The sequence below is a fragment of the Saccostrea echinata genome, unplaced genomic scaffold, assembly GCF_033153115.1.
Source record: "Saccostrea echinata isolate AGI-Se365-2 ecotype Australia unplaced genomic scaffold, CSIRO_AGI_Sech_v1 ptg000009l, whole genome shotgun sequence".
NCBI lineage: Eukaryota > Metazoa > Mollusca > Bivalvia > Ostreida > Ostreidae > Saccostrea > Saccostrea echinata.
In genome coordinates, this window is record NW_026889758.1 from 31,088,958 (window position 1) to 31,115,121 (window position 26,164).

General features: G+C 34.9%; 1 protein-coding gene across 1 annotated transcript in view; it reads left to right on the top strand.

Moving 5' to 3' along the window:
• LOC133182209 (poly [ADP-ribose] polymerase 1-like) overlaps positions 1–26,164 on the top strand; it is a 550,802-nt gene that overhangs the window by 76,831 nt on the left and 447,807 nt on the right. The window lies entirely within an intron of this gene.

Consider the following 26,164-nt stretch of genomic DNA (forward strand, 5'->3'; position numbering starts at 1 on the left):
CACAGTCACCGTTATAACCATCGGGACTTGAGACAATCTTAGCAAAATCGGGTATATAGTATAATAGGGGAGAAGGGACCTAAGGAGCCGCCATTAATTCCTCGGTACCTCGCTTCAAACTCTAAAAACTTTGATTTTTATTAAAAAAAAACATGAAAAAGTTTTGCCAGTCGAAAGGCAGAATGTTGTCCTTTATTGTCATAAAATGATCATTTACCTTACTTCATTAAAACTTAGAAAAAATGAAAGAAAAAAGTGAGCAAGCTCACATACACCACGCTCCTCCAAAACTCGACAATGCAACATGTAATGAATGGCACAGTGCATTTTAAATACACAGTATACTTCAAAAAGGGGCATTACTTGCAAAAAATCATCACATCAAAACTTCTTGCATATAAGGACATTCAAATCTTTGTATGTTACAAATTTAATTGGGCTGAAGTTTCTAGATAAATAATGGAATCAAAATTTCTTGGTAATATACAAATCTATACATTATGCCTGAAATATCTACAAAGTTTCAGGAAATCCGGTGAGAACTATCCAAGATTTTGTGTGTGTGTTAAATCATTAATATTTTGATCTCAAAAGCAATAGGGGTCTTTTAAGGTCATAAAATATTTCACATAAAATTTCATTACAAAAGCTGATTCCAGTGGATTTCCATATTACCTAGCTGGAAAGTTTCTTCAAAAATAAGCAAAACTCTTAAGGCAAAAATAATGGAATTTCCTGGTAATATGCACATCTACATACTGTGTACTAATTTAATATCTGCAAAGTTTGACCAAATTCTGTGCAGTGGTTTAAGAGGAGTTGCACTAACAAACTGTTCATCTCTATATTCAAGATATGGCCAAAAATCTAAGTTGAAAAGTGTTAATCTCTATATTCAAGATATGGCCAAAAATCTAAGTTGAAAAGTGCCGAAATTCCCAGAAAAATAACGGAATCGCAATTTCCTGGTAATATGCACATCTACATACTGTGTACTAAATATCTGCATAGTTTGACTAAATTTTGTGCAGCTGTTGAAGAATAGTTGCGCTGACAAAATGTTCATCTCTATATTCAAGATATGGCCAAAAATCTAAGTTGAAAAGTGCCGAAATTCCCAGAAAAAATAAAGGAATCGGAATTTCCTGGTAATATGCACATCTACACATTGTGTCCTAAATATCTGCAAAGTTTGACGAAATTATGTGCAGCGGTTTCTGAGGAGTTGCGCTGACAAAATAACAGGACGGACGGACTGACTGACGGGTCAAAAACATTATACCTCACGCAACTTGTTGCGTGGGGTATAAAATTCGAACTTCTGAGAATTAGGTCGCCGTTGTTAACCCACACCATTTTTTCCATGCAATTTTCATGCATTACCTTAATTTTTCCGCACTTGTGATCTGTTGCACTCTATCTTAGAGCAACGTTTAAAAATATAACTGCTCTCGGTCATCCTCACAATATTTGAGGGACCGTTGATCATCCGTCTCCAAAAATCAGCTCCATTTTCACTTTTGGTTAGCCTCAGAGTTCAATCGGGTCAGCCATATTTGATTCCGTAAACAACTAGTAATATTATCCAATCGCCTTTCATGGTTTAAACTTTAGTCATTCAGTGCGGATTTCATTCAATATGGTTGACCCGATTGAACTCGGGTGAAAAATTATTGTAGGGTTAACGAAGGCGACCTAATTCTCGGAAGTTCGAATATTTTTTTTCTAAGTTTGAATGAATTAAGTTAAATGATCAATTTATGACAATAAAGGACAACATTCTGCCTTTCGACTGGCAAAACTTTTTCATGGGTTTTTTGAATAAAAATCGAAGTTTTTAGAGTTTGAAGCGAGGCACCGAGGAATTAATGGCGGCTCGTTAGGTCCCTTTTCCCCTATTATACTATAGATTGTCTCAAGTCCCTGTGGTTATAACTATGATCGAAGTCACGCACTGGCACACAAATCTTCTCACCTCATATTAAATTTGTTTTATTTAATCATTACTTCTTCCTTTATCTAATCCTTTAATTTTTTTTTACAAGAGAGTCTTTCACAAACCTGCCTTTGAATCCTGGCATCGCGGTCAACAAGAACTTTTTAAGTTTTGAACTTTTTAAAAACGCCAACCGGATATGCTGAGCGCAATATAATACCAAAGCCGATAACGATACTAACCCGGTAGAACTTATAAAGACGCCTTTGGTTTTAACATTTCGTATCGTTAATCATATCCGGTAAATTGTGATGGCGCTATTTGAGTAGGGACCTACCTTAAGGACTCATCCGAACAACCCTCAATTTTCACTTCAAAGTGCCAAGCGCATGGCGAAGGAACAGTTGCTACCCATTTGTAACAGTTATAGACTTAGGTCAGTCGCGGCCGAGATTCGAATTAACGACCTCCCGATCACGGAGCGAGCGCTCTACCGACTGAGCTACCGTGAACGGTTACCAAGAAGTGAATCAGTAAAGATAATTTACCTTTTTTACACTTATTGTACAGCAACAAGAGACGAACTGGATTTCCATCAAAAGATTGTGCTCAAGGTAGTATGTCACACCTCCATGTTATGACGTACTTCCGTTTGAAGTATTGTTTTCATTTGATTGAGTGCTTAGTGTCAACATTTGTAGATACACCGTCTAAAAGAATTTTCTAAAATTGGAGACAAGGTAAATCTATAAAACTAGATGCTGTCATGAGGCAGTAATACTCGCACGAAGGTGTTTGCAATTGCCTTTAAATGCGCTCTCTTTCAAAGTCTGGTAACCAGGGAAGAATCACACATTTGAATCAAGCATTAAATGCTCAGGTGAACATGCAGCCCATATGGACCTCTTATGTAAATTTGTTCATTACCAGTCTGATTTTACATAATTTAATAATGTAAAATCTGTTAAAGAGAGAATTTTTGAAAGATTTGTGTAAAAAAAAAAAGGGGGGGGGGTAATTTTTGGCCAATAATTGGAACTTGTTGAATTTATTGTCAAAACAACAAATATTATTATTTTAGTGCATGACTTTTTTGATGAACTAAAAAAAATGGATGCCAAAATGACAATTTGTGAAAATTTGTATTAGTATTTGGGTAGGAAAACCCCTTTCCAAACCTACATCCGATCAACTTTGTCAAAAATCAACCACCCACCCACGATTCACCTGTTTTCCTGTGATATTAGATAACAGGAATAGATAACACAAACCTATAAAAAATAAAACATTGCATGTAATTATAAATTTTACAATGTACACCTTTTGGGAAAATTTCTAGGCCCGCGCATGGGTTTGGAATTACGTCACACTACGAGCACTACTTTTACTGTTAACATTATTGGAATGCACATCATTATTACCATTAGGAGGTGGGAATGAGGCCACCAAACTCTTTTGACCTCTACCTTTTGATAAGGTCCAGGTCAATTTTTACATCAAAATATAGTCCAGGCTATAACCCTGAGTACTCGGGCATTAGGATTTCAAACGTGTAATATAGAAAGAAGACATTTACTGAAGATGCACTGCACCAAAATTTTGACCTCGACTCTTTCTTCTAGGTCAAATTCAGAAATAACTCCAAACCATAACTTAAGAATCCTTTGAGATTAAAACTTCAATTTTGGAACACGGAGAAGTGGTATGGAGAAAGGGTGCATGCCGACAAAATTTCTTACCTTGACCCATTATAAAGTCAAAGTCAATCTTTTATGAAAGTATTATTCACGACATAATCTGAGAACCCTTTGGCATTACAAATTCAAATTTGGAACATGGATAGAAAACATTGACACAAGATTTGCTTATACCTTGACCTTTCTACATTTAAGGTCAAATTAAGAAAAAAGATAACCAGGTCATAACTCATGAAATCTTTGACATTAAGACCTTAAACGTCATTGTCCCCCTCCCTCCCATTTGACCCCCAGGGTGAAAATGAAAATTCCAAAACCTTATTGCACATCTATTGGAAACCATCAATCATCTTCCAAAATATGATAAGGCTACTGCGTAAAATGTAAGAGGAGTTCTGTGAACCAGGGTCTTTTTGTTAAAAAAAAGAAGTTATTTTTCAACTTTAAGGGTGAAAATGAAAATTCCGAAACCTTATTGCAAATCTACAGAACACCACCAATCATCTTCCAAATGATGATAAGGCAACGATGAAATGTAGGAATAGTTCTGTGAACCAGAGTGTTTTTGAAAAACGTCATTTTTCGACCCCTATTTGACCCCAAGGGTGAAAATGAAAATTCCGAAACCTTATTGCACATCTACAGGACACCACCAATTATCTTCCAAAAGATGATTAAGCTACTCCATAAAATGTAAGAGGAGTTATAGGAACCAGGGTCTATTTGGATAAAAAAAATATTAAACGTCATTTTTTGAACCCCCGGTGTGAAAATGAAAATTCAGAAAACTTATTGCACATCTACAGTCAACCACCTATCATATTCGAAAAGATTAATTGGATATTGCTCAAAATAGAAGAGAAGTGTGAGGAAAAACAAAGCTTGACAGACGGACGGACCAGGGTAACAACAAGTTACCCGAACTTTCTTTAGAAAGTGCGGGTACATGTGTATAAAAAGACAAAATAGAGTATGGTATGTAAATTCAAAATCAGAAAGTAAAAATGATTGAATAATATTGATATTTATTGATAAATACAGAATGATGTGAATCATTTTCAATCCTGAGGAAATTTTTTCATAGGACAATGAGTGATAACCTCTAAAGGCATTAGAAAAAAAAAAGATAATTGAAAAGCAAATGCCTATCCATTCCAATAATTTACTTTTTAGGTTATTATTGAAGTTTGAAACATCTTTCCAGTGAAATTGAAGAAAACGTTTAATTTTCCTATGCCTTGTGTTTGGTGATCATACTGACTGTGACGAATGGTGTCGAGTAAAAAGAAAACCCCGAAGGGTACAGCCTAGGTAATCTACCATACAGTCGACATGTAACTGGTGACGAACTATTCTTTTAAAATCTTTATTTGGAACATTTTCAAACTTATCAACATTGGAAGCACCCAAAACAATGAAAGTTTCAACAGGAAGGGGGTTTCAAAGAATCTAAAATCTAATTTTTACAGTGGATCCGATAGTACAGCTTTCAAGATTGATTCAGCTGTGGCGCAGAGAAATAAAGGAGCAAGTTTTACGCTATATCAGAGGAATGTTATAAATTTTTGTGAAGTGTACAAGAAGAAATTAAATTATTAAATTTTTTTGTGTATATAACCATACTTTTTTACAAATTAAATTGTATCTGCTTTCATTATGCATTGAGCTTCTGTTCATTTAAAGGTGTACGAGAATTTGCTTTTGTCATCTGGAGAAAACACAGCAAAATACATAGAACGGGGGAGCAGAAAAAGAGCGTTAAAAAAAGAAGACACAGAGAATTGAAATCTGCAATGCCTGAACAGGCATATAACAGTATCTTTAACCAGTTCAGGGTTTTTAATTGTGTTAGATTTAAGGACATACGCAACGTAGTTTGAACTTTATTGTCTTTTTCCCTGGAGTTTTAATATATTTTTATTACACATTTAAGGTTTCAACATCAGAGATCAAAGAAGGGGCAACATATCAACCTGCTGTTGATCTTGAATCTTCTGATGCTTTGACCGAAGAGATACAATCACAGGGCATCCAGCAACTTCTACTGCGCCAATCCAGTTATGTTTAATCATAATAAAATATTGTTTAAATATAAACTACTGCGCACATTGTTCATGAGGCTAAAAATAGCTTCCTCTACTTTGACTTAGAGACAACTGGTTTAGGTTTAACAACTTTTATACGATGTTTTTTTTCTCATCGTCGCAAACTACGGCCAAACTGTACGATCCTCTCCCATTCTGGAGAGAACTATATGCGGACTCCGGACCGTGGCTTGAGACGATGGGTTTTTCTGTGTGCACATCAGAATTATATTATTTTACTGTGCATCAGAATTAATATTGATGACCATAAACTTTACTTTTTTAAACATGTATATGTTTGAGTATTGAACCAAGTCATGTATTTACCAGTTAGAATTTCTTTACAAAAGCAACTGGCCAATATAATCCTATATATGTGTCGCATGAAAATGATACACAATCACTGCATAACTAAGTATTTTATAATTCTTTAGGCACATAGTCCAAACTAGTTGAACTTGCTCGCGTCTGCAAAGACGACACATTCTACAGGTACGTCCTACCAGATGCACTAATTTATCCTACGGCAACACCAGTCACTGGATTGCATGGTCCGGTTTGCTCTGAATTTTATAGTTTAATAAACTTTTGGGCTTGGGTGCTGTTCGTTTTCTCCATGTTTTATGTAGCTTTCTTGACATATTAAGAATTGTTTGTCATATTTTGTCAATTGGTTGCAATCACTTCCTAACCCTTTTCTTGTATGTTAAAAAAAAATGTTTTGATTTCATTATTTGTATGAATTTTTTTTTCTAAAGCATCCAGAATGTGGGAATTCACAAGACTCTATCGGTGGATTTGTTGATAGTTTGAATGTCTTCAGGGAAAATTTGCCAGGGAGAACCACATACAGACTTGAATCACAAGTTGCAGAAACAATGAGAGTGTCTTATGAGGCACATTCAGCAACAGAGGATGTAAAGAGAACCCAACTTGTCTGAAGACACTCTTTTAAAACAGGTTTAAAAGATTAGAAGGACACAATGAATTGCTTGAGTTTTCTACGTCTTTCAAAACTGTTTCAATGTAAGGGTACTATTGTTAATAGAATTTTGAATTCTGAGCCCTGTCAATCAACCGTGTCTGCAGAAATAACAAGTAAAGCAAAGGACATGCAACATGGGAATCATGACCTTGACAATTCACACCCCATCACAATTTCAGATATTCAATGTCAGGTTTGTAGAGATTTTTATAGTAAATATGTTCATCTCTCAAAAAACAAAATTGATAGAATCTGTCACAAAACTCAGGAACAAAATTCCGACCTGTGGTTTGATAGCAAGGTAAGAATTCAAGCATCTGCTGCTAACGAAGTTCCAAAACAAAGTAAATCCACAAAGAACAAGGTACGGTTTCAATACAAATCTAGCCCTGTGTTTTCTTAAAAAATGAAAGTGATGTAAAAAAAAAAAAATAATTAATAAATAAAAAATTAAAACTCGTGCTTTCTGAATCATTGAAAATCCACGCAGAAAGATCATACAAATCATTTTTCTCACATGACCTTCTAAATGCTAATTGTGATGTCATAAACTTGTGCATTTTCCCGTTATTTCTTAAAAAGTTGCAGAAGACACCAATTTTTAATGGAATTTTCTTTCAGATAATATTGTCCACAGGCATTGCCTATAAAGATTTTGAGACATGTGATTTTTCAAAGAATTTTACACATCATATCCGAAAATTAAAGTGGGCGACGGCTGTGGACACTTTTTTCTTCAGGAAAATAACGTTTGAAATGGGTCATTTTGAGACTTTTTTCTGTTTAAAATAGAGAAATGCATCAAATTAACGACGTCATATTTCCAGAATGGTACTCCTTCATGCCATATTCTTTCCTGATTTATCACAGTCATATACTCAACTAATACTTTAGCCAGTTTTAAAACTTTTTGGAAACACTGAACTTTTAAGGCACTATAACGTTAAAACCGTACCTTCTTTTTGTTACAAATCATTTATACCGAAGGTTCAAGTGTAACACTGCAACATAAGGAAAAATATCAGAGCCAATAGCCAAAGACATATTTGAAAAAAAAATTTGATTTACATGCAGGGCTCTAATTGGCGACTAATTTAGTTGCCATGGCGCCTAAAATTTTTGATTGGCGCCTAAAATTTGTCCATAAGTCGCCAAATTGGCGACCATTTTAAACTGACTTGGTGATTGTCGAATTCCGGAAATTTACACATTTTTAACAATTTTTCTGAAAAAGCGGAAAGAAATTCAAAAGAAGAGGAAATTATTTTTAGCAATGGACATGTCGTGTTTTTCTTAAGCACGTCATGGGTCCCTATACTCTATTTACTTTTAAGTTGGTGCCTTAGAAAAATTGCCTGGCGACTAAAAATTTTGCATTGGCGACTAATTTTTTCTTTTTGATAAGGTGCCAGCTGGCGCCTAAATTTCAGAGGCCACTTAGAGGCCTGACATGTTGAAAATGTGGTACAGTAATATATAAAGAACCTTTTCTGTCGACAGTGTACTACATATGTAGTACCAATTCAAACATAAAATGGCAATCATAAAAAAAATCATTGAAAAAAGAACATGTGGACACAGAGTCATTACAACAGGGCACCTCTAAACTTAAAGCTTAGCATAACTAATCTCTAATGAGTTGAGGTCTTAAATTGCAAAGGGCACCAATTACTTTTACTACTTTATTCATTTTCTTGACTGACTTTATTGAAATAGTACTGTTCAAAATTCTGTAGGATTTCATTCTACAAATTGCACTTTCAACATGAATGCGCACTGATGCTATTCTACGAGATTCAACAACTTCTTTCTCACTGAACTGTTTCCTGCGCCGTAAAAATTAGGGAATGTTAAGCCCAACGTGTAAGCTAAACAACTCTTCACCTATTGTGAACATCCTGTCAGTCATTACTTCATCATTTGGATTCAAATAATTGTAAAATCCTGAATTTTTAGTGAAAAACCGATCACTTGCTCTGCCCCTATAACACTTTGACAAAAACATGATGTAGCCGTTTGGTGCAATACAAACAAACTTGAATGTATTATGTGACTTGTAACTGCTGTAGGTAATAGTTCCAGCTTTAAAGGACAATATGACCTCTGAAGGTACACTTCAGTACAGTCTATGATGCAAGTGGATTTGGGGTATATTTTTTAAAAGAAGTGGGCAGAGATCTTTGAATGAAGTCTTTTGGCAACCACATAATCAAATCTGAACAGCTAATATGTTTATCCAAGAATGAAAATTCTAACCATTACCATGTGTCCTCATTATATCACCTAATGTAGAAAATATTGTCAGTGACAACCCAGTGTAAAAAATGGAATCTTTCTCTGTCAAAATTTTGAAAGAGAAAAGTTCAGTAGTTTGAGTGCCTACAGTATTTGACGATAATTGCAACTGTGTAAATGATCATGCAGTGAAGTTGTAGCATCTGATTTCGATCGATACATGACACAAGACACTCCGTACAGTTGTACAATAACAGAGGGTGTCTGGGTAGAAGCTGTTGCAGCTGATACCGTGTTGACTTCCAAATCTGTGGTTTCAACCACCGCCTCGGCACCTATCACCACTCTCTTCAAGAGCCTACTCATATTCCTCATTAGAAGTGTTCCTAACCAGTTTTCTCCTACCCTGCTTTACCTATATTTAAATCAAACATAGTAATAATAGATGTATCTTTTTATGTACATATTGTATTTACACACCTCAGAGTGAGCCTGCATCCGTAGGTAACTTGAATTGTATCCCACACAGTCATTGTTTCCTGCCAGCAGACAGTATGACCACTCAAAATACATGCTGGTTTATGTAAGTTCAAACTGCCATTTAATTGTATTACAGTTTGAAAAATGCTAAACTATTCCAATAAGGATCAAATTGTGAAAAAGTGACGATTTACTGCAATCATCTGGAAGTAGATATAAAAAATAAAATTTAACCATATTCCATAACAAACATTTTTTTTAATCTAACCTCTTTGTGATATCCCATATGTAACTGTAGATCAGGGTTCAATTTAGTTGGGCATACATCAATAAAATGAATTTAACAGACCTGTTTATATGAAAAAGAACAGCATATCTTTATAGATTAACGGTTAAGCTGTCTTACAGACAAAAGGATCAATGCACTTGAGCAATGAGAGTTGGGTCCCGGTGCTTTCCCAACAATAAATTTCCGAAATTTATAACCTTTTTGAATCAGAATTATTAAACAATATCTTAAGAGCAGGATTTGATATATTATATCACATGGAAATATTAAATAATGCCGAGCGACACTGATTTTTGCGACGGGGGTCTAGCAGTTTTGTCACATTTCTTTTGTTATTCATATGCATACCAGTTTTCAACGACATCGAGCCGCAACTTGTCCATTCGTCTCATTTGCACAGAATGTGTATTTTGATCTAAACTTATACATACCCAAAGGGCAATGTTGGACAATTTGCAGCTCATATGTAATTTTATGAAAAATTCTCCAAACTTCGGTCGAGTTAGCTGCTAAATTAGCAGGTCGCCGAGTGTCAACCGTTTGATATTATAATCACTTTACTCACGTGACATTCCACTGTTCAATATGCTTTCATTGTGTCTGTCAATCGAGGGCTGTACACACGGATATGTATTTAAGTACAAAATCTTACTATGTATAGACTTTTAATACAGTGAATCATAAGATTTTTGGAATCTTATAAAACTGTATTAAAAATAGGACAATGCTCTATTTCTTATACAAGTCTTAACTTACCTTTCATTTTTAAAACAATCAAAAGTACTCACATTGGGGTCAACCTATTTTTATCATAACAAAAAAAGCACATGGTAAATAATGGTCGACTTCAGCAGTAACAAAATGTTTTATGGGAAGGAGACCAAAAGGAGTAATTTTATGTGATTATAAAAGTTGCTCAAATGCTGCATTATCTATTCTACTTTTTAGTTTTTATAACTTCTGGGGTCTTTTTGCACCTCTTCTAGCGATGCATTATATGCACCAAGTACATGTACGAGTGTTCCGCCGTTGTTTTCATTATGATGGTCTTTTCAGTTTTAATGCAGTGCATAGTACTATAATAACAGATACTGCTGACGGAACCTCGTTTTCCATTATTGAGAGAGAGAGAGAGATTGCGAGGGAAACACGTAGAAATACCTAATCTATTAACAATCCAATAAAGACATGTATAAGCTTGGGTACAGGAAAGTATAATAATACAATACTTGCAAAATATTAGAAATCTCGCCGTTTGTACCGGCTTCAAAATATTGAAGAATTTTGCGAAAATTTTATTAGGGTCTTAAAGTTTACCTTGTCTTCTTTCACTAAATTGTGTTTTTCGTTTGGAATTTTGAAGGAAATTCTGGTATTACCAGTGCAAATCAGGTGCACGATTAGTAGGGTAGCTGTGCTAGCTCATGTCGCCTCCGTATTATGGTCTGCAGGCATCTACAGACACATCCCTAGAAACACTATATCATACCTGACAATATTTGGATTGCCGAAATGAAACAGATATTGAAGACACAAGCGGGTGATTATCGACTTAGTAACGTTGTAGAATTTTCTTTGGCCATTGTTTTTAATAACAAATATACGTAATTGTTCCGTCAATTAGATGTTAATTTAAATTACATTTATAATTTCTTTATTGCATAATACACCCATATGGGTCAAGCAATACAAAATAATAAAAAAAAACAAGATGTGTTTGTGAAACACTGATGCCCCCGTATGGCAGCTTATGGCGAAGGTTAAAGTTTCTCAAATGCAAGTCAAAATCCAGGCCAAAAGATAAAAAATGTTTAATTCGAAAGCCTTTGCTGCAACTGTTCAAAAGTTATGGCGAAGGTTAAAGTTTTTTAAAAGTATGTAAAACATCAAGGTCAAGGTCATAATTGTTGGTATCCAAAGGAAGGTCTTGTCACAAGGATTACATATGTAAAGTATGAAAGCCCTAGCACCAACCATTCAAAGGGTCAAAGTGGTTGGTATCCAAAGGAAGGTGATGTCACAAGGATTACATATGTGAAGTATTGAAACCCTAGCATCAACCATTCAAAAGTTATGGCCAAGGTTAAAGTTTTTTCAAACGTAGGTCAAACTCCTAGGTCAAGGTCAAAAGGTCAAAGTGGTTGGTATCCAAACGAAGGTCTTGTGACAAGGATTACATATGTAAAGTATGAAAGCCCTAGCACCAACCATTCAAAGGGTCAAAGTGGTTGGTATCCAAAGGAAGGTGATGTCACAAGGATTACATATGTGAAGTATTGAAGCCCTAGCATCAACCATTCAAAAGTTATGGCCAAGGTTAAAGTTTTTTCAAACGTAGGTCAAACTCCTAGGTCAAGGTCAAAAGGTCAAAGTGGTTGGTATCCAAACGAAGGTCTTGTCACAAGGATTACATATGTGAAGTATGAAAGCCTTAGCTCTAACCGTTCAAAAGTTATGGCCAAGGTTAAAGTTTTTCAAAAGTAGGTCAAACTCCTAGGTCAAGGTGAAAGGGTCAAAGAGGTTGATATCCAGAGGAAGGTCTTGTCACAAGGAATACATATGTGAAGTATGAAAGCCCTAGCTCTAACCGTTCAAAAGTTATGGCCAAGGTTAAAGTTTTTCAAAAGTAGGTCAAACTCCAAGGTCAAGGTCAAAGTTGTTGGTATCCAAAGGAAGGCCTTATCACAAAGAATACATATGTGAAGTTTGAAATCCCAAGCACCAACTGTTCAGAAGTTATGGCCAAGGTTAAAGTCTCATAAAATTTTGCAAAAGTGGGTCAAACTCCAAGGTCAAGGTTAAATATAATGGTACCCAAAGAAAGGTCTTGTCACAAGGAATACACATGTGAAATATGAAAGTCATAGCTCCAACCAATCGAAAGTTATGGGCAAGGTTAAAGTTGACAACAGACAGACAGACGAACAGATAAACAGACAGACAGACAGGACAAAAACAATATACCCCCCGGGATCTTTCGATCCGGGGGCATAAAAAGAGAACAACGAATGTTTATAAATATAGGCACAATTTAAGTAATTTACTCAATATATGTTACACCGATTTCTAAATTCTAATGATTGTTTTATAAAAATGCAAACAGCCGATATGACTTAATTCAAGTGTTTGAGTAAGTATATATTCAAGTTTCTGTATGAGTGATTTGAGATAGAATGAGGAACAATGATTATCTAGCATGGTTTTATAGGTATATTCATTGCTTGTATATTACAACAAGTAGAGCTTTTTAAAAAAGCTTACCGTCTTTAGCAACAACCTCAAACAGTAAACTGACCTAAACCTATCAGCCGTATAATTCTTGAAAACTTCTTGGCTTTGTATTAATTTCTTCATTAGTTTTTCCTGACATAAGCCCTAACCAAGTGAAACATTAACAGATGCTCGGCTGTCTCCGTAAACTTTGACACTGCTGCAGAGATCATTCGGCAGTCCTCGGCCGAGGTGTTGCCGAGATTAGAAAGACAGTGCAACACAAAGGGAAAAAGAATGTACAAGCTGTAAAGCTTGCATGCAATAAAGATCAATTCTGTTAACATTGAAAATAAAGAAACGCTTTTTGGTAATTGCTATAAAAAAAACTAGCATGTTCGAATTAATTGCTGCCAATTTCCACTTTTCGCTTTGTCATATTTTTTTACGATTGAAAATCTTGAAAAATTGTTAAGTCGTACGAAAATTAGACCATCAGAAAATGATCTCCCTTGCCTTGAACAGCATTTCAACCAATGAAATAATTGAAAATTTTCTCATCATGCAATTTCTACCAATCACAAAAGAGAGGAAGTGCATAGTCCGAAGACTGTAAAATACTTCAACTCTGTATACCGTCTTCCTTGGAAGACGGTAATTACCTTATAAAAAGAAATGAAATTCATCATCAATAGCATTACATGAAGTGCATTACATGTATAATCTTTACAGACAGTTCGTATTTCTTGCAATTTTCATGTTAACCTAGCAACTCAAATTTTTAGTTAAAATTTTATATTTCATTTCCGAATTTTGTTTATCTATACATGCATATAATAAAATTTGTATCACCGTGAGTACTACATACATGTGTACTTTGTTTCACAACAAATGTTTGTATTACTACGCACAGTGAATTACGATGAGATGCAGTGTGGCATCGAAGTCATGTACGTGTAAATGTAAATCTTTCCTAAGACATACATTCATTCCTTGAATTGAAAAGCATTCAGCATATAAAACGAAAAATGATAAAGCTAAAGTTAAAAAAAAAAGGGGGGGGGGCATTTTTTATACACACACACACACACACACACACACACACATATATATATATATATATATATATATATATATATATATATATATATATATATATATATATATATATATATATATATAAACTAAAGATAGGGCTGATTCGGTGGTAGGCAGCAAATTAATGGATACGAATCATGAAAATGATAAATATGTATGGCCATGAATCATTTATTATTTGTGTGAATCATGAAACTACACAATCTCTCTCTCCTCCATTTAAATTCATACTGTGGAATCAATCTTGAAATAATGTGCAAATGTTTACATTCCACTTCCATGCGATTTAGCCCATTTGCGGGTACCTTAAATTCGAAAGTGGTCCAGTTAAGATTTCCGGAATTTAAGGCTTATACATGTTCTTTTCAATGACGTTGTGTGGAATTATGGAAATATGTTTAACAAAAAATTTGAAGTATAAATATCAAACGGATATGTATCCACAATAATCAGAGATTAATTTAGCAATATAGTCTAATTCAAGGCTTAAAATGGTTGGCCGAAAAGGTTCCAAATGACACTCTAAAGTGCACTCATTCCTTTTTAATTGATGTAGGCGCGTATTTTTAGAATGTGAAAAAAGGAGAGATGTCAAATCTAATTATATCTTAGTAAGAGTAAATTAAAAGCAATTACAAGTTAATTATATCCTCAGATGAAGTCTTGATCCCCCTTTTTGTAAATTAAAGCCTGGTAATACATTAAATCATTTTCCATAACATTTACACAATTCAATATTTATAAATACACATTTAACGATCCAGTGGATGTTTATGGGGAGGGCGGGGCGGAACCCACACCAAGGATTTTCAGCGTTGTTTCATGTTCACTTGTACAATAAGGTAAACCAACAAATGATCTTGGACACGACCTGTACCTTCCCGTTCCCCTTGTATTTTGGTAAGACAAGTCACACATTAATTTCTATGAAGGAAGTCATCCCAAACAATATAGCTTTTTTCTTGTTTGAAGATTTTCTATATATTTTTTTTTAAATTCTTTTAAATTTGATTTCATTTTTATTTATTATTTTTTTTTTTATTAATTGTTTTAGGTTTGTCAATTAAAAAAATCTGATATGTTTTTATTCTTGTCAAAAATTCCCTTGGGGTTTTATGGTTTTGTTTTGTGTGGGATGCTCCCTTCCCCTCCTGGAAAAATCCCTGGATCTAACCATCTGTACAACAATGTAACATATTCAAAAGTACATGCATAAACACAGACTTAGTGTACACATAACCACACACTTATGAAGTAATATGATAAATACAGCTGTATTACAATTTAAATTAGCTTAAAATAATCCTAATTTCTTTTCCTTAGGATTCTTTCCACACTATATCCTGAGAAAAATTGAGAACTTGATAGAAAGCATCTCTTTACTCAGTTTATAGATGTTCTCCAGCTGACAGGAAAACTACAAAGCGTGAATTTTCTCTAAGTAAAAAAAATGCTTTCCATCAATTGAAATCAAGCGAGGATGGAGCAAATTTGCTATGCAAACTGGAACAATACTTATAGGGTTAAATACACAACAGAATCTAGCACACCGTGTACATGAATCTGTGCTCGAAGAAGGTTTATTTGAATCTCTGTCAGTTGTTTTTTTTTTAAGATAAAGACAGAATCCTGAACAGTTCATGTTGGTATGCTTAGCAGAGAATGTTCTAATGGACAGAATAGTAGTATATTGAGGAAGATTTTGTTTCATCATAATAGTGTATGGTCTTTAGAAATTGCTGGAGAAATATGCAATTTAAATGAATTCAAAATTCAGTGTGACTGACTTTACAAAAACATCTGTGAACTTTGTATGCAACATACTGAACATAGTAAAAAAAACTAAAATTGCGCACAGGTCTTCTTCATAGTAATCACATGCCCATTATAAACAATGGGTATGTAGTAAATGATGAGAGATGGACAGATTGGGAATCTTATATCTATGATATAACTAGGTTTGTACAATGCTCACGCATCCTACAACTTTCCCAGTCTTATCCCGAGTGCATGAAATTTAGAAAATTAGTTCATCATTATTCAAGGAACAGTGGAATTGACAAAGAAAATATCAATCTTGAAAAAGTTTTTGAGCTTACTGAATATCATAGACATTTTGAAGAAATATTCTACATTATACTACAGGTAAATAACGAACTGCGTTACCTTATTGTTTCTCAGAAGGAAAACTTAAAAAAGTAATCCAAAGCAACGAAAGTGGAAGATTGTGTCTGTCGATTTGCACAAGTTTCTGATGAGACTGTAGCTCTACTTATTTGTATGTATAACAAAGGAAAAGTAGAACTGAGTGGTTGTGAAAAGGCATAGCTAAGCAAGTGAGATTGAAACTTGAAACTTTGCAGCAGCAACAAATATAATAAAGATCCTTGTATTAGTCTCGTCAAGATTCATTGCAATGACTAAAACTGTAAGAGGAGTAGCCTTCTAAATGAATTTTAAAGAAATTTCAATTTTATTAACCATGTCAACATCATTCATCTATATCAAAAACCGATAAAGAAAAAGGTTATATTATATTGAAATCAGACTAACACTGTAGGAGGAGTAGCCTTTCTTTTGAAAGTATTTCATAGAAATTTCTAATTTTAGTAACCATGGCAACACCATTAATCGAAATCAAAAACCGATACAAAGAATTGTGCACCTTAGTGTAGTGTAAATTATGTACCAGTGTGTCAAGCTATAGTGAAATCAGACCAAAACTGTAGGAGGTATAGCATTGGTCTCTGACCAGTAGAGTTAAAAAGCATAAGATCAAATTAAGAAGAGTGAGTTCTTGGTGCTACCATCTGGCAAACTCCTACAATACTATCAAAATGCTGTTTAAACAGAGTCCAGGTTTCAACAAAGAAAAAACTAGAAGCAAACAGAGGAGAATAGGGAAGGGAAGAGGGTTGTTTGACGAAATGGCAATTCAAGAAGATTTAGTAATTAAAAGGTCAAAGGGAGTCAGTTGCATAATGGGTTTTGTAGATACAGGTATAGAAGGAGAAGACATTAGAATTATCTTACAAGAAAATAATGAAAAAACTCTTGCAAAACATGTACTGTAGTTTGTATTTCTTGGATTTAATGATTTTAGATTCCTTATAGCACATTTCCCCACAAAACAAGTGACAGCATCTGAACTGCATTTCTTGTTTTGGGAAGCAATGAAAATGTTGAATTTGTTGGTTTCACTGTATGCTTCTCGAGTCAAGATGGGATACAAGTAAATAGGGTCTTTGTGACTTCAACAACTGCGGTAGATGCTTCGTATGCTATCAACAATATATGGTCCCCATATCATCCCAAGATTGTGTTGCTCATGGATTATTTCCTTGTAATTAAAAATATACGGAATAAGCTAAAGCGGTGAGTCTGAAGAGCGACATAAATATCAGAAGAAATTGATGTATGAAGATACTGTAAATGTATTATTTTTAGCGTGTACGATATTTAGCGGAAATTGATTTTTGAACAAGTTAGCGTGGATTTGATTTAGCGCATTTCTTAATGTTATTATTTATGTATATATGTGCAAGACACTTAGCGTCACCATATACCGAGAAAAGGCTTCAAATGTTGACCTTTACTCGGCACTCAGGGCCATTGATCAGTGAGGGATCTTTATCGTGCCAACGCCTGCCTTGACACGGGGCCTCGGTTTTTAAGGTCTCAACCGAAGGACCCGGAACTTTCACTTCAAAGTGCAGAGCGCATTGCGAAGGAACAGTTGCTACCTATTTTTTATCGACTTAGGTCAGTCGCGGCCGAGATTCGAACTCACGACCTTCCGATCACGAAGCGAGCGCTCTACCGACTGAGCTACCGTGACCGGTCCCAAATGCGTCGAAGGATTAGAGGTATGCATGAGGGAGATAATCCTTCATTTTGAAATAAATTTCTAAATTTTAAATCTCTCATATCTCAACAAACTCGTGATGACATTCACTCTCTTATATTGGGATTTGAATTCTTATGCAATTCTCGCATTAAGAGAAATGGACACTGTTATTCCAGCATATGTTAACTCTGATCCAGTTGAAAATATATTTTGTCTCGAGAGATGGGTTTATAATGGTCTGAAGACAAACCGAACATACTCTCAATTTTCTAAGACATTAAATTGTTTTCAGTCGAAGTACAGTGTCAAGAAAGTCAAACACAGGAGGCCAATCTCACTCCTCAGACCCTGTGATGTTCTACAAGAAAAAACAAGATGTGTTTGTGAAACACTGATGCCCCCGTATGACAGCTTATGGCGAAGGTTAAAGTTTCTCAAATGCAAGTCAAAATCCAGGCCAAAAGATAAAAAAAGGTGATGTCACAAGGATTACATATGTGAAGTATGAAAGCCCTAGCTCCAACCATTCAAAAGGTTAAAGTTTTTCAAAAGTAGGTCAAACTCCTAGGTCAAGGTCAAAGTTGTTGTATCCAAAGGAAGGCCTTGTCACAAAGAATACACATGTGAAGTTTGAAACCCCAAGCACCAACTGTTCAGAAGTTATGGCCAAGGTTAAAGTCTCATAAAATTTTGCAAAAGTGGGTCAAACTCCAAGGTCAAGGTCAAAAATGATGGTACCAAAAGAAAGGTCTTGTCAAAGAAATACACATGTGAAATATGAAAGTCATAGCTCCAACCAATCGAAAGTTATGGGCAAGGTTAAAGTTGACAACAGACAGACAAACGAACAAACAGACAGGACAAGAACAATATACCCCCGGATCTTTCGATCCAGGGGCATAAAAAAAACCTTGAATCAAAGAAAACCAATAAGAATCTAATTGTGGGAATTATAATTACATATAACTGTTTATGGTATTTTAAGTGATCCACTCATTCATTAAGAAACCACAGAAATTAAATGTTATTCAATGAGTGACATATTAAATTAATGGCTGTTATTTTTCATTAGTATTGGGAGAAAATGTGATTGATCAAAAAAATTTGTTTTACTTATTTTTGGACCTTGATCTTCTAAACATTCCTTTCTGTGATCAATCTTTCCTGACAAATCTTCACAGGTTCTGAATGAGGCAGTTTCAGGATTTTTCCCTGTTTAGAATCAGCGTATCAATCAACACTCTTAACCTTACTTCATAGCATTCAAATACTATTGAGTTGTGTAAACCACATCATCAAAGGATTTTTATTCATTATTAAAAACTATTTCACACACACACACACACACACACACACATATATATATGTGTGTGTGTGTCTGTGAGGTGTGTGTATGTGTGTGTGAAAGTTTCTTAGCAAATGAGCGAGATTTTAAAAAAAAAAAATTATATGCTTTTAAAGAATACAATTTCTTTTTCTCTGTGTTCATATTTTGTGTTGATGAATAGTATATAATAATATAAAACTAATATAAGGTGCTTATAAATGCTAAGCTTTGAAAAATCAAGCAATGGCCTATTTGTATTATTTATATCAAAACTTTGATTAAACTAGTGGGTATTGTTTTTTGAACAAAAAACACATGTCTCCCCTTCATAGCATATTTGAAACAGAATGGGCCAGTAAAAGATCTGATGAAGAACCTGACAAAGACTTCCAGTACTGAAGGAGTGTAAATGTAAGATCGGAGGAATAAGTCTGTGTGATTTTCACACCAATAATTCACACTAAACTTAAAAACATTCCTTATATTTACATTACATGTTCAAAAGCACCTTAAATATACTCAATGTTTGAATTATTCGGTGCCCTATAACGTTACAATTTTATTAACTTGTTCGAGCTCATTGTGATCTCACTTTAGTGCGAGTTTCTTCGTGCATATTTCTACACGTGAGTATACACGAAAATGGCATTCAAATCAATTCCACAGTTGGCTTAGTAAAAAAACATAGCAAATGTAAATATTATGATATGTATCCTTTTTCATTTCAAAAATGACTTGACTTTTAATTAATCTAGATGGTTCATTGGTTTAAAGTTTAATTGTAATTAACTTTTATTTTAATATAGTAGGTACTGTCAAAATTTGATATTGGGCCAATCTGATATTATAATAGATACACACCATACATGTTAAACTGAGCACAATTTATATGCGACAGTAATCCAATGATCGCCTGAAAGTACTGCTGAAGAATCTGTTGGGGTTGTGTTCACAATAGCAATCCGAAGGTTTGAGTCTTTCCTTGTTTTTCTACCAGAAAGGGAACGACGCAATCCCAGAATGAAGAAGTTAATTGGCATGGGTCCATCAATCCATGTAAATGGCACTGAACTGGATTCAACATTGTGGAGATGGGCCAATATTTCAATTATCTGGGTATCCATCAGATAATGCGGTTCACGGCCTGGTATACCAATAATAGAATTAAACTGATGAATAATGCATTTGTCCAGCGTTGGTTGAATTTTAACTTCCATCCAGTTATTTGCATTGTGAAATATCCATGCAGTGTTTGCTGCCACATAACCATATGAGACACTGTATTGCTGGGTGCCAAGTGTAGGAACAACAATGAAGCCAACAGTTTTGAGCCACTCTATAAGATGAAGCGTGTTGTTATTGCCACACCACATATCCACTACCCTGGCTTTTAGGCCAGGATGTTGGTCTACTGTTGTCAACAAAGCTGCACATGGTAATGGAAACTGTGGCGTAACAGAATCGGCTTCAAATCCAACAACTGTGTTGCTTGTTATTGGTGTCTGTTGTTTATCAGCCCTGAGCTTTTTGTTTCCACGGCTTTTATACCTTTTTACCATCGGCTGAACTTTAGTGTTTGCTTTCACACTTGGTTTTTTCTTTTCTGTTTTTATATGTTGAACTCCATCTATGTTAATGGAAATATAAATTGGCATATGAAATGAAAAGTAGGAAGACAGAACCCCACTTGTAAATGATGCAATGTTACATACAAAAATATTGTCTAGCGTCGAGCCTGCAGTGGTTGTTGGAGAATGGATGACCTGATGGAAACCAAGTGATAGAAATGATCTATTTATATCACCAGTGCTGTTGTTAAAGTCACCAAGGACAACCATCTTAGGAATGCTTTTTGCTTTGCAAAAATTGAGCAGGCACTGTGGTACAGATAAAAATGATGCAAGAGAGGCATTGCAGTGTCTATACACAGTAGCAACCATCGTGTTAATTTTGGGAAGGAAAATGCAGATCATTTCAAAGTCAGCCTTAGCCTCAGTTTTCACAATATGGAAGGTGGTATCATTTTTTACATAAACGGCCACTCCAGCCCCTCTGTCCTGGACACTGTTCACAGATTTTAGATTGAACCCATCAACATCATAACGTGTCTGATCAGAGTCTTCTCCAAGCCATGTTTCTGTAGCACAGAAAACATTAGGTGAGTAGAATTCTAGCATTTTCTTTAGATCAGGGAAGTGTTTTCTAAGTGACTGAACATTGTGATGCATTAGTAAGAAATTATCTTCTCTGTCATTGGGCTGTAGGATAGAATCTGTGAGTGGAAAAACCTCCATTTGATCCAGGGATTGTTTTACACTAGAATCAGCATATATCACAGAGGGGTCATAGTCAAGTAAATGCAGTCCCTGAAGGTGTGTGACCCTACTGAGCGCAACATATGCCATTCCACCCTTAAAAACTCTTCTGAGTGACACTGCTGCTTCTTCAAATGTTTGCCCCTGTACTTTATGAATAGTACAAGCCCAAGAGAGTGTAGATGGAAATTGGAATCTTGTTATGTATCCAGTTTTGTAAGACACTTTCTGGGATAGAATTCTAAATGATACACATTTGTCACTGCAGTGTTGTGCATGATTACTTATTCTGTAATTATTTCCAATGTGCTCATCATCAAACTGTAATATAATGAATTCTGGCAATCCATATGGCATACTTCCATTGACAATATCTATTATTGTTCCAAGTGTTCCATTTACTAGACCATCAGAGGTGTCTATATTCACTGTCAACATAACTCTAGCACCTGTTGCTAGTTTTAATTCAGGTTGTAAGCAGGTATCCAAGTTGTCAAAGGGTGTCTGTCTTTTAAACACTTTGCCACTTGGTGAATGTAATATGTCAACTGCTATGAAGCTGATTATTGGTTTTCCAAGTTGTTGTAGTTTGGAAAGGTTATGATTTCTTACTTGTTCATTTGTGGAGAAAATGTGAATTATATCACTTGGACAAGTCGAAGTATGTAAACGACTTTTCAAGAGATTTTCAACAACTTGATTCATTGGATCATCACGATCCTTTGTTCGAATTTTGTTTAAAGCTTCTGCAAAAGGTAAATCCTCTTTTTGTCTCATTATCTTCTCTAATTTGTGCACTTTAAACAAAGTCCATAGATCTTGTGGAAGAGCTCCTGGGTCAACACAGAGAAGACTTTTGCCAAACACAGGTGGTATCTGATAAAAATCCCCAACACAAAGAACAGATATGCCTCCAAAAGGTTTTGAATTCTGCTGCAGGGATTTGATTTGGTTCAGTCTTCCTGAAATATATGACAAAACTGTTTTGCTGACCATCGATATTTCATCAATAATAAGTAGCTGAATGTTTGAAAGCCTTGCTCGCAGAGTATTTAAATCATTTTCACCAAGAGGTTGATACTGTGTTTTCATGTTCTTCTTCAGTGCAAAGGCTGAATGAATAGTCTGACCATTGATGTTCATAGCTGCTTTGCCAGTGTAAGCAACTTTAAGAATAATGACATCATCTGGTGTTTCACGTATCTTGTGAAATAATTTGTTTGCCATGTGGTAAATGCAGTGAATGAGCAACGACTTTCCAGCGCCTGCTCCCCCAGTCAGAAATATATGAAAATTGTCATGAGAGTTTGAGTGTAACACCTGCAAGCACCACTTCTTCACAAAATTGAACAGTTGCATTTGTTCTGTATTCAGCGATCTGTACATCTGCAAAAGCGTTTCATCAGTTATGATATTTGGATCTGACTCAATGTACACATTGTGTGAGTTTGAAGTTTTGTTTGTCTGTGGTGTAGATTTCATTTCGGGAATGTCTACTGCTGAAAGAAACTCTTAATCATCAAACAATTCCTTTTCTTCTTCATTTTCGATTCTTTCTTGTTCTGAGTTGGGCGCCACTTGAGCCCATGCTTCTTCCAGTGGAGGCATGTCTTTCATCATGGACCAAGTCTCATCAAGCTGATCAGTTAGTTTCTGGAATTGTTTCATATTTTCCTTAACAACATCACAAACTGGATTTGATCCTAATTTTCCTGTTTCATAGTAATGTTGAAATGAGCTAAATTCTGAGGGAAGGAATCTGTTTTCTCTGTGTGGACAATATAATTTCAAGAGATTGAAAAAATATTTCTCAGGGTCTTTGGACTGTGAAAACTTTGGATATCTAATGACTGCATCCTTTTTAGTCCTTCTTGTAATTGTACCCATGTTGTGTAGTAGCTGTAATTTTTTCCCAGTCTCTGTCTTTGATTCTTCCTCTAGATCTGCCTCTTCAGTATGAGTGGAGTTTGCTATCACTCTGTACCTTGATACAAAAGTTGCTAAACACATATTGGCAAATTCATTTGTCAATGGTCTTGCTAGATATCTATCTATGATGTTTGTCATCCATATGTTGTCATCACCAGGAGATGCATTGGATTTTATCACATGCATGGGAAGTGTTATTCTGGTATTTTCTGTATCAGTTGGAATCCATACCACGTCTCGAGAACAATGTTTCAGTTTCAGACCACAAACTCTGTAAACTACACTTATCTCCCGGTGGGTCAGATATACATTTCCAAGTTTTCTAAGCTCTTGTATTGCCTCTTCATTATTTTGTCTTGCCTCTCTTTGAGCAGCTTTAATAAGCTCCCCCAGTTCTCTTTCTGCCTTGGTAATATAGGACATTATGTACATTATACAGCTGTATGGATCTAGGATAAACTGTATATCCATATTACCATTCCATGCGCGAAGAAGTGCAGGATTATAAGGATTTACCCAACAATCTCTGGGTTTTCTTCTGTGAACCACTGTAGGTCTTTGTGACAATACATTCAGTGCCTCTTGTAAGATCTCTTGGGTAATGTTTCCATGCCTCAAAATGTCTGCTGTGCAGAACTCTGAATCAGTGGTAAGTAATTCCCAAAATTTTTTCAGAATGTCTTTTGCGTTTTTTTTTTTGACATTTTCTTTGAATTATTTGATTGTTTTGGTTCTATCTCTTCGTCTATGGGTGGACTGGCAATAAATGTTTGCACTGAGCATAGGCGGGGAAAATTGAAACGACAATCTTTTCCTCCTTTTTTGCATGTTTTGGTATGTGCTTTACTATGTTGTTGTACAGAGGAAACTATATCAAATAATTCTTTATCTTCTTTCTCATTTGGTATTTCACAAGAAATGTACTTGTCGATAAAAGCTGTCACTTCAATATTAGGGGATTTCTGCCATTCAGGGGCATTTTCAATCCAAACTAGACCATGATAATGTGGCCAACCTCGTGCTTGAAACTCAATACTCCCAAAGATGTCAGTTACCTTCCCAATAGGACTGGAAGGACTCATAATGACTTGATTGATAAAATCATGAAGCCTTTTATCAAACATCCGTGTAGCAGTTACAATATTGCTATTTATTATGTTGTAGTACTGTTGCCAATTAGGGTCTTCTGGAATGTCAATGCCTTGCTGAAGACAAATTGCTTCAATGATTTCTTTCCATCTTCTTTCTGCTGCAGAAAAAGTCATGAAGAATGTAGGTATGCCAAGCTGTTTAAGCATGGCAAAAAGATCTCGCATGGTTTTTTCCCAGTATGCTGGAGAACCTCGAACTGCCTGCAAAAAGCGATAACATTCATCTTTTTTAAGCATCTTTTTCATTTTGGAAGAATCCAAGAAGGAAGATGAAGTCAAGTGGCTGAAATCAACTGTCTTTCGCATTGCAATAGACACTGAAGAAAAGATTTCCTCAAGTTCTGATGTATACTGTGCAAAAAAGATATATTCTGGATCACTAGCAAACCTATTGTCACTTGAAAACAATCTACTGTTGAAATACCGTTTCATTGATATTTTTGTATTGCGTTTGTCTGTGTAGGTTTTTTTCCCATTAGGAAAATGAATCGGAAATGCCTGTCCTTCGGTATGGATGACTTTTGTTGGTGTGTTTCCTTCTGCCGGAGCAATACAAAATATGGAGTGCGGATTTTGATCAGCAAAATACTGTGTTAAGTCTGATGGTTGAAGAGATGTATCAAGTAGTGGTGCACAATCTTGAGATTCTTCTGTCGATTCACTTTCTTCCTCTGTATCAGGATCTGTTGAATTAAATAAGAAATGCATAATTTAACTGTTTATTTCTGATGGAGAGACATAGTGTATACATGCATTTTAAAATTACAGCTCAATAGTTCTTACCATCACAATCTGCATTAATATTGCTTTCACTGTGGTCATTATTTCTGGATTTCTCCTTTACTGGTTCAGTCTCTCCCACTTTACAAGAACCTGTTTTTTAAAAATTATTTTAGTTTAGTTATATCATTATATTTTTTCATATGTATCCATTCATATTACGTTAAAAATGTAAACATTATATATCTGTAACAATATTTTTAAAGTGAATTATTTGAACAATGTATTTATTATATTTTTTTAAAGTATAAATTATTCTTGTGAAACTATGGGCAAATGTTTTCAAGAATTTATACAAATATATTATTTAACACATTAATTTTAAACACTTAAAACTTTTTTATGAGAAATATTTTATATATTTAACATTACTTTTTGAGAAAAAAATTTTTTTTTTAAAGCACTCAAACTTACTTTCTACAGCAGAGTTTTTTTCACTATCATCAAGATATAATTCTCCACTTTCAAAGATATCTTCTTTAATTTCTACATCTGAGAAAAAAAAAAAAACATTTGTTAGTTTTTCATCATATTAGAAACAAGAAATATTTCATACTTTATGAGCTGATAAAAATGACTAACCTGCAAAGTGTGGATTTCTTTTCTTTAGAAAATCAAGTGCTTTGAAGATTCTGTTAGGACATACTTCTTGGTAGAGATGATGTCCTTTAAAACACAGCTTGCGCTTCAATTTCACCTTGATGAACGATTCATCTGAAATGTTTCTAGGCAAAGTTGTCGTAACATTCCTAATATCTGAGTGCACTGAAATTACTGGTCCATGAATACCTTTTTGTGTAT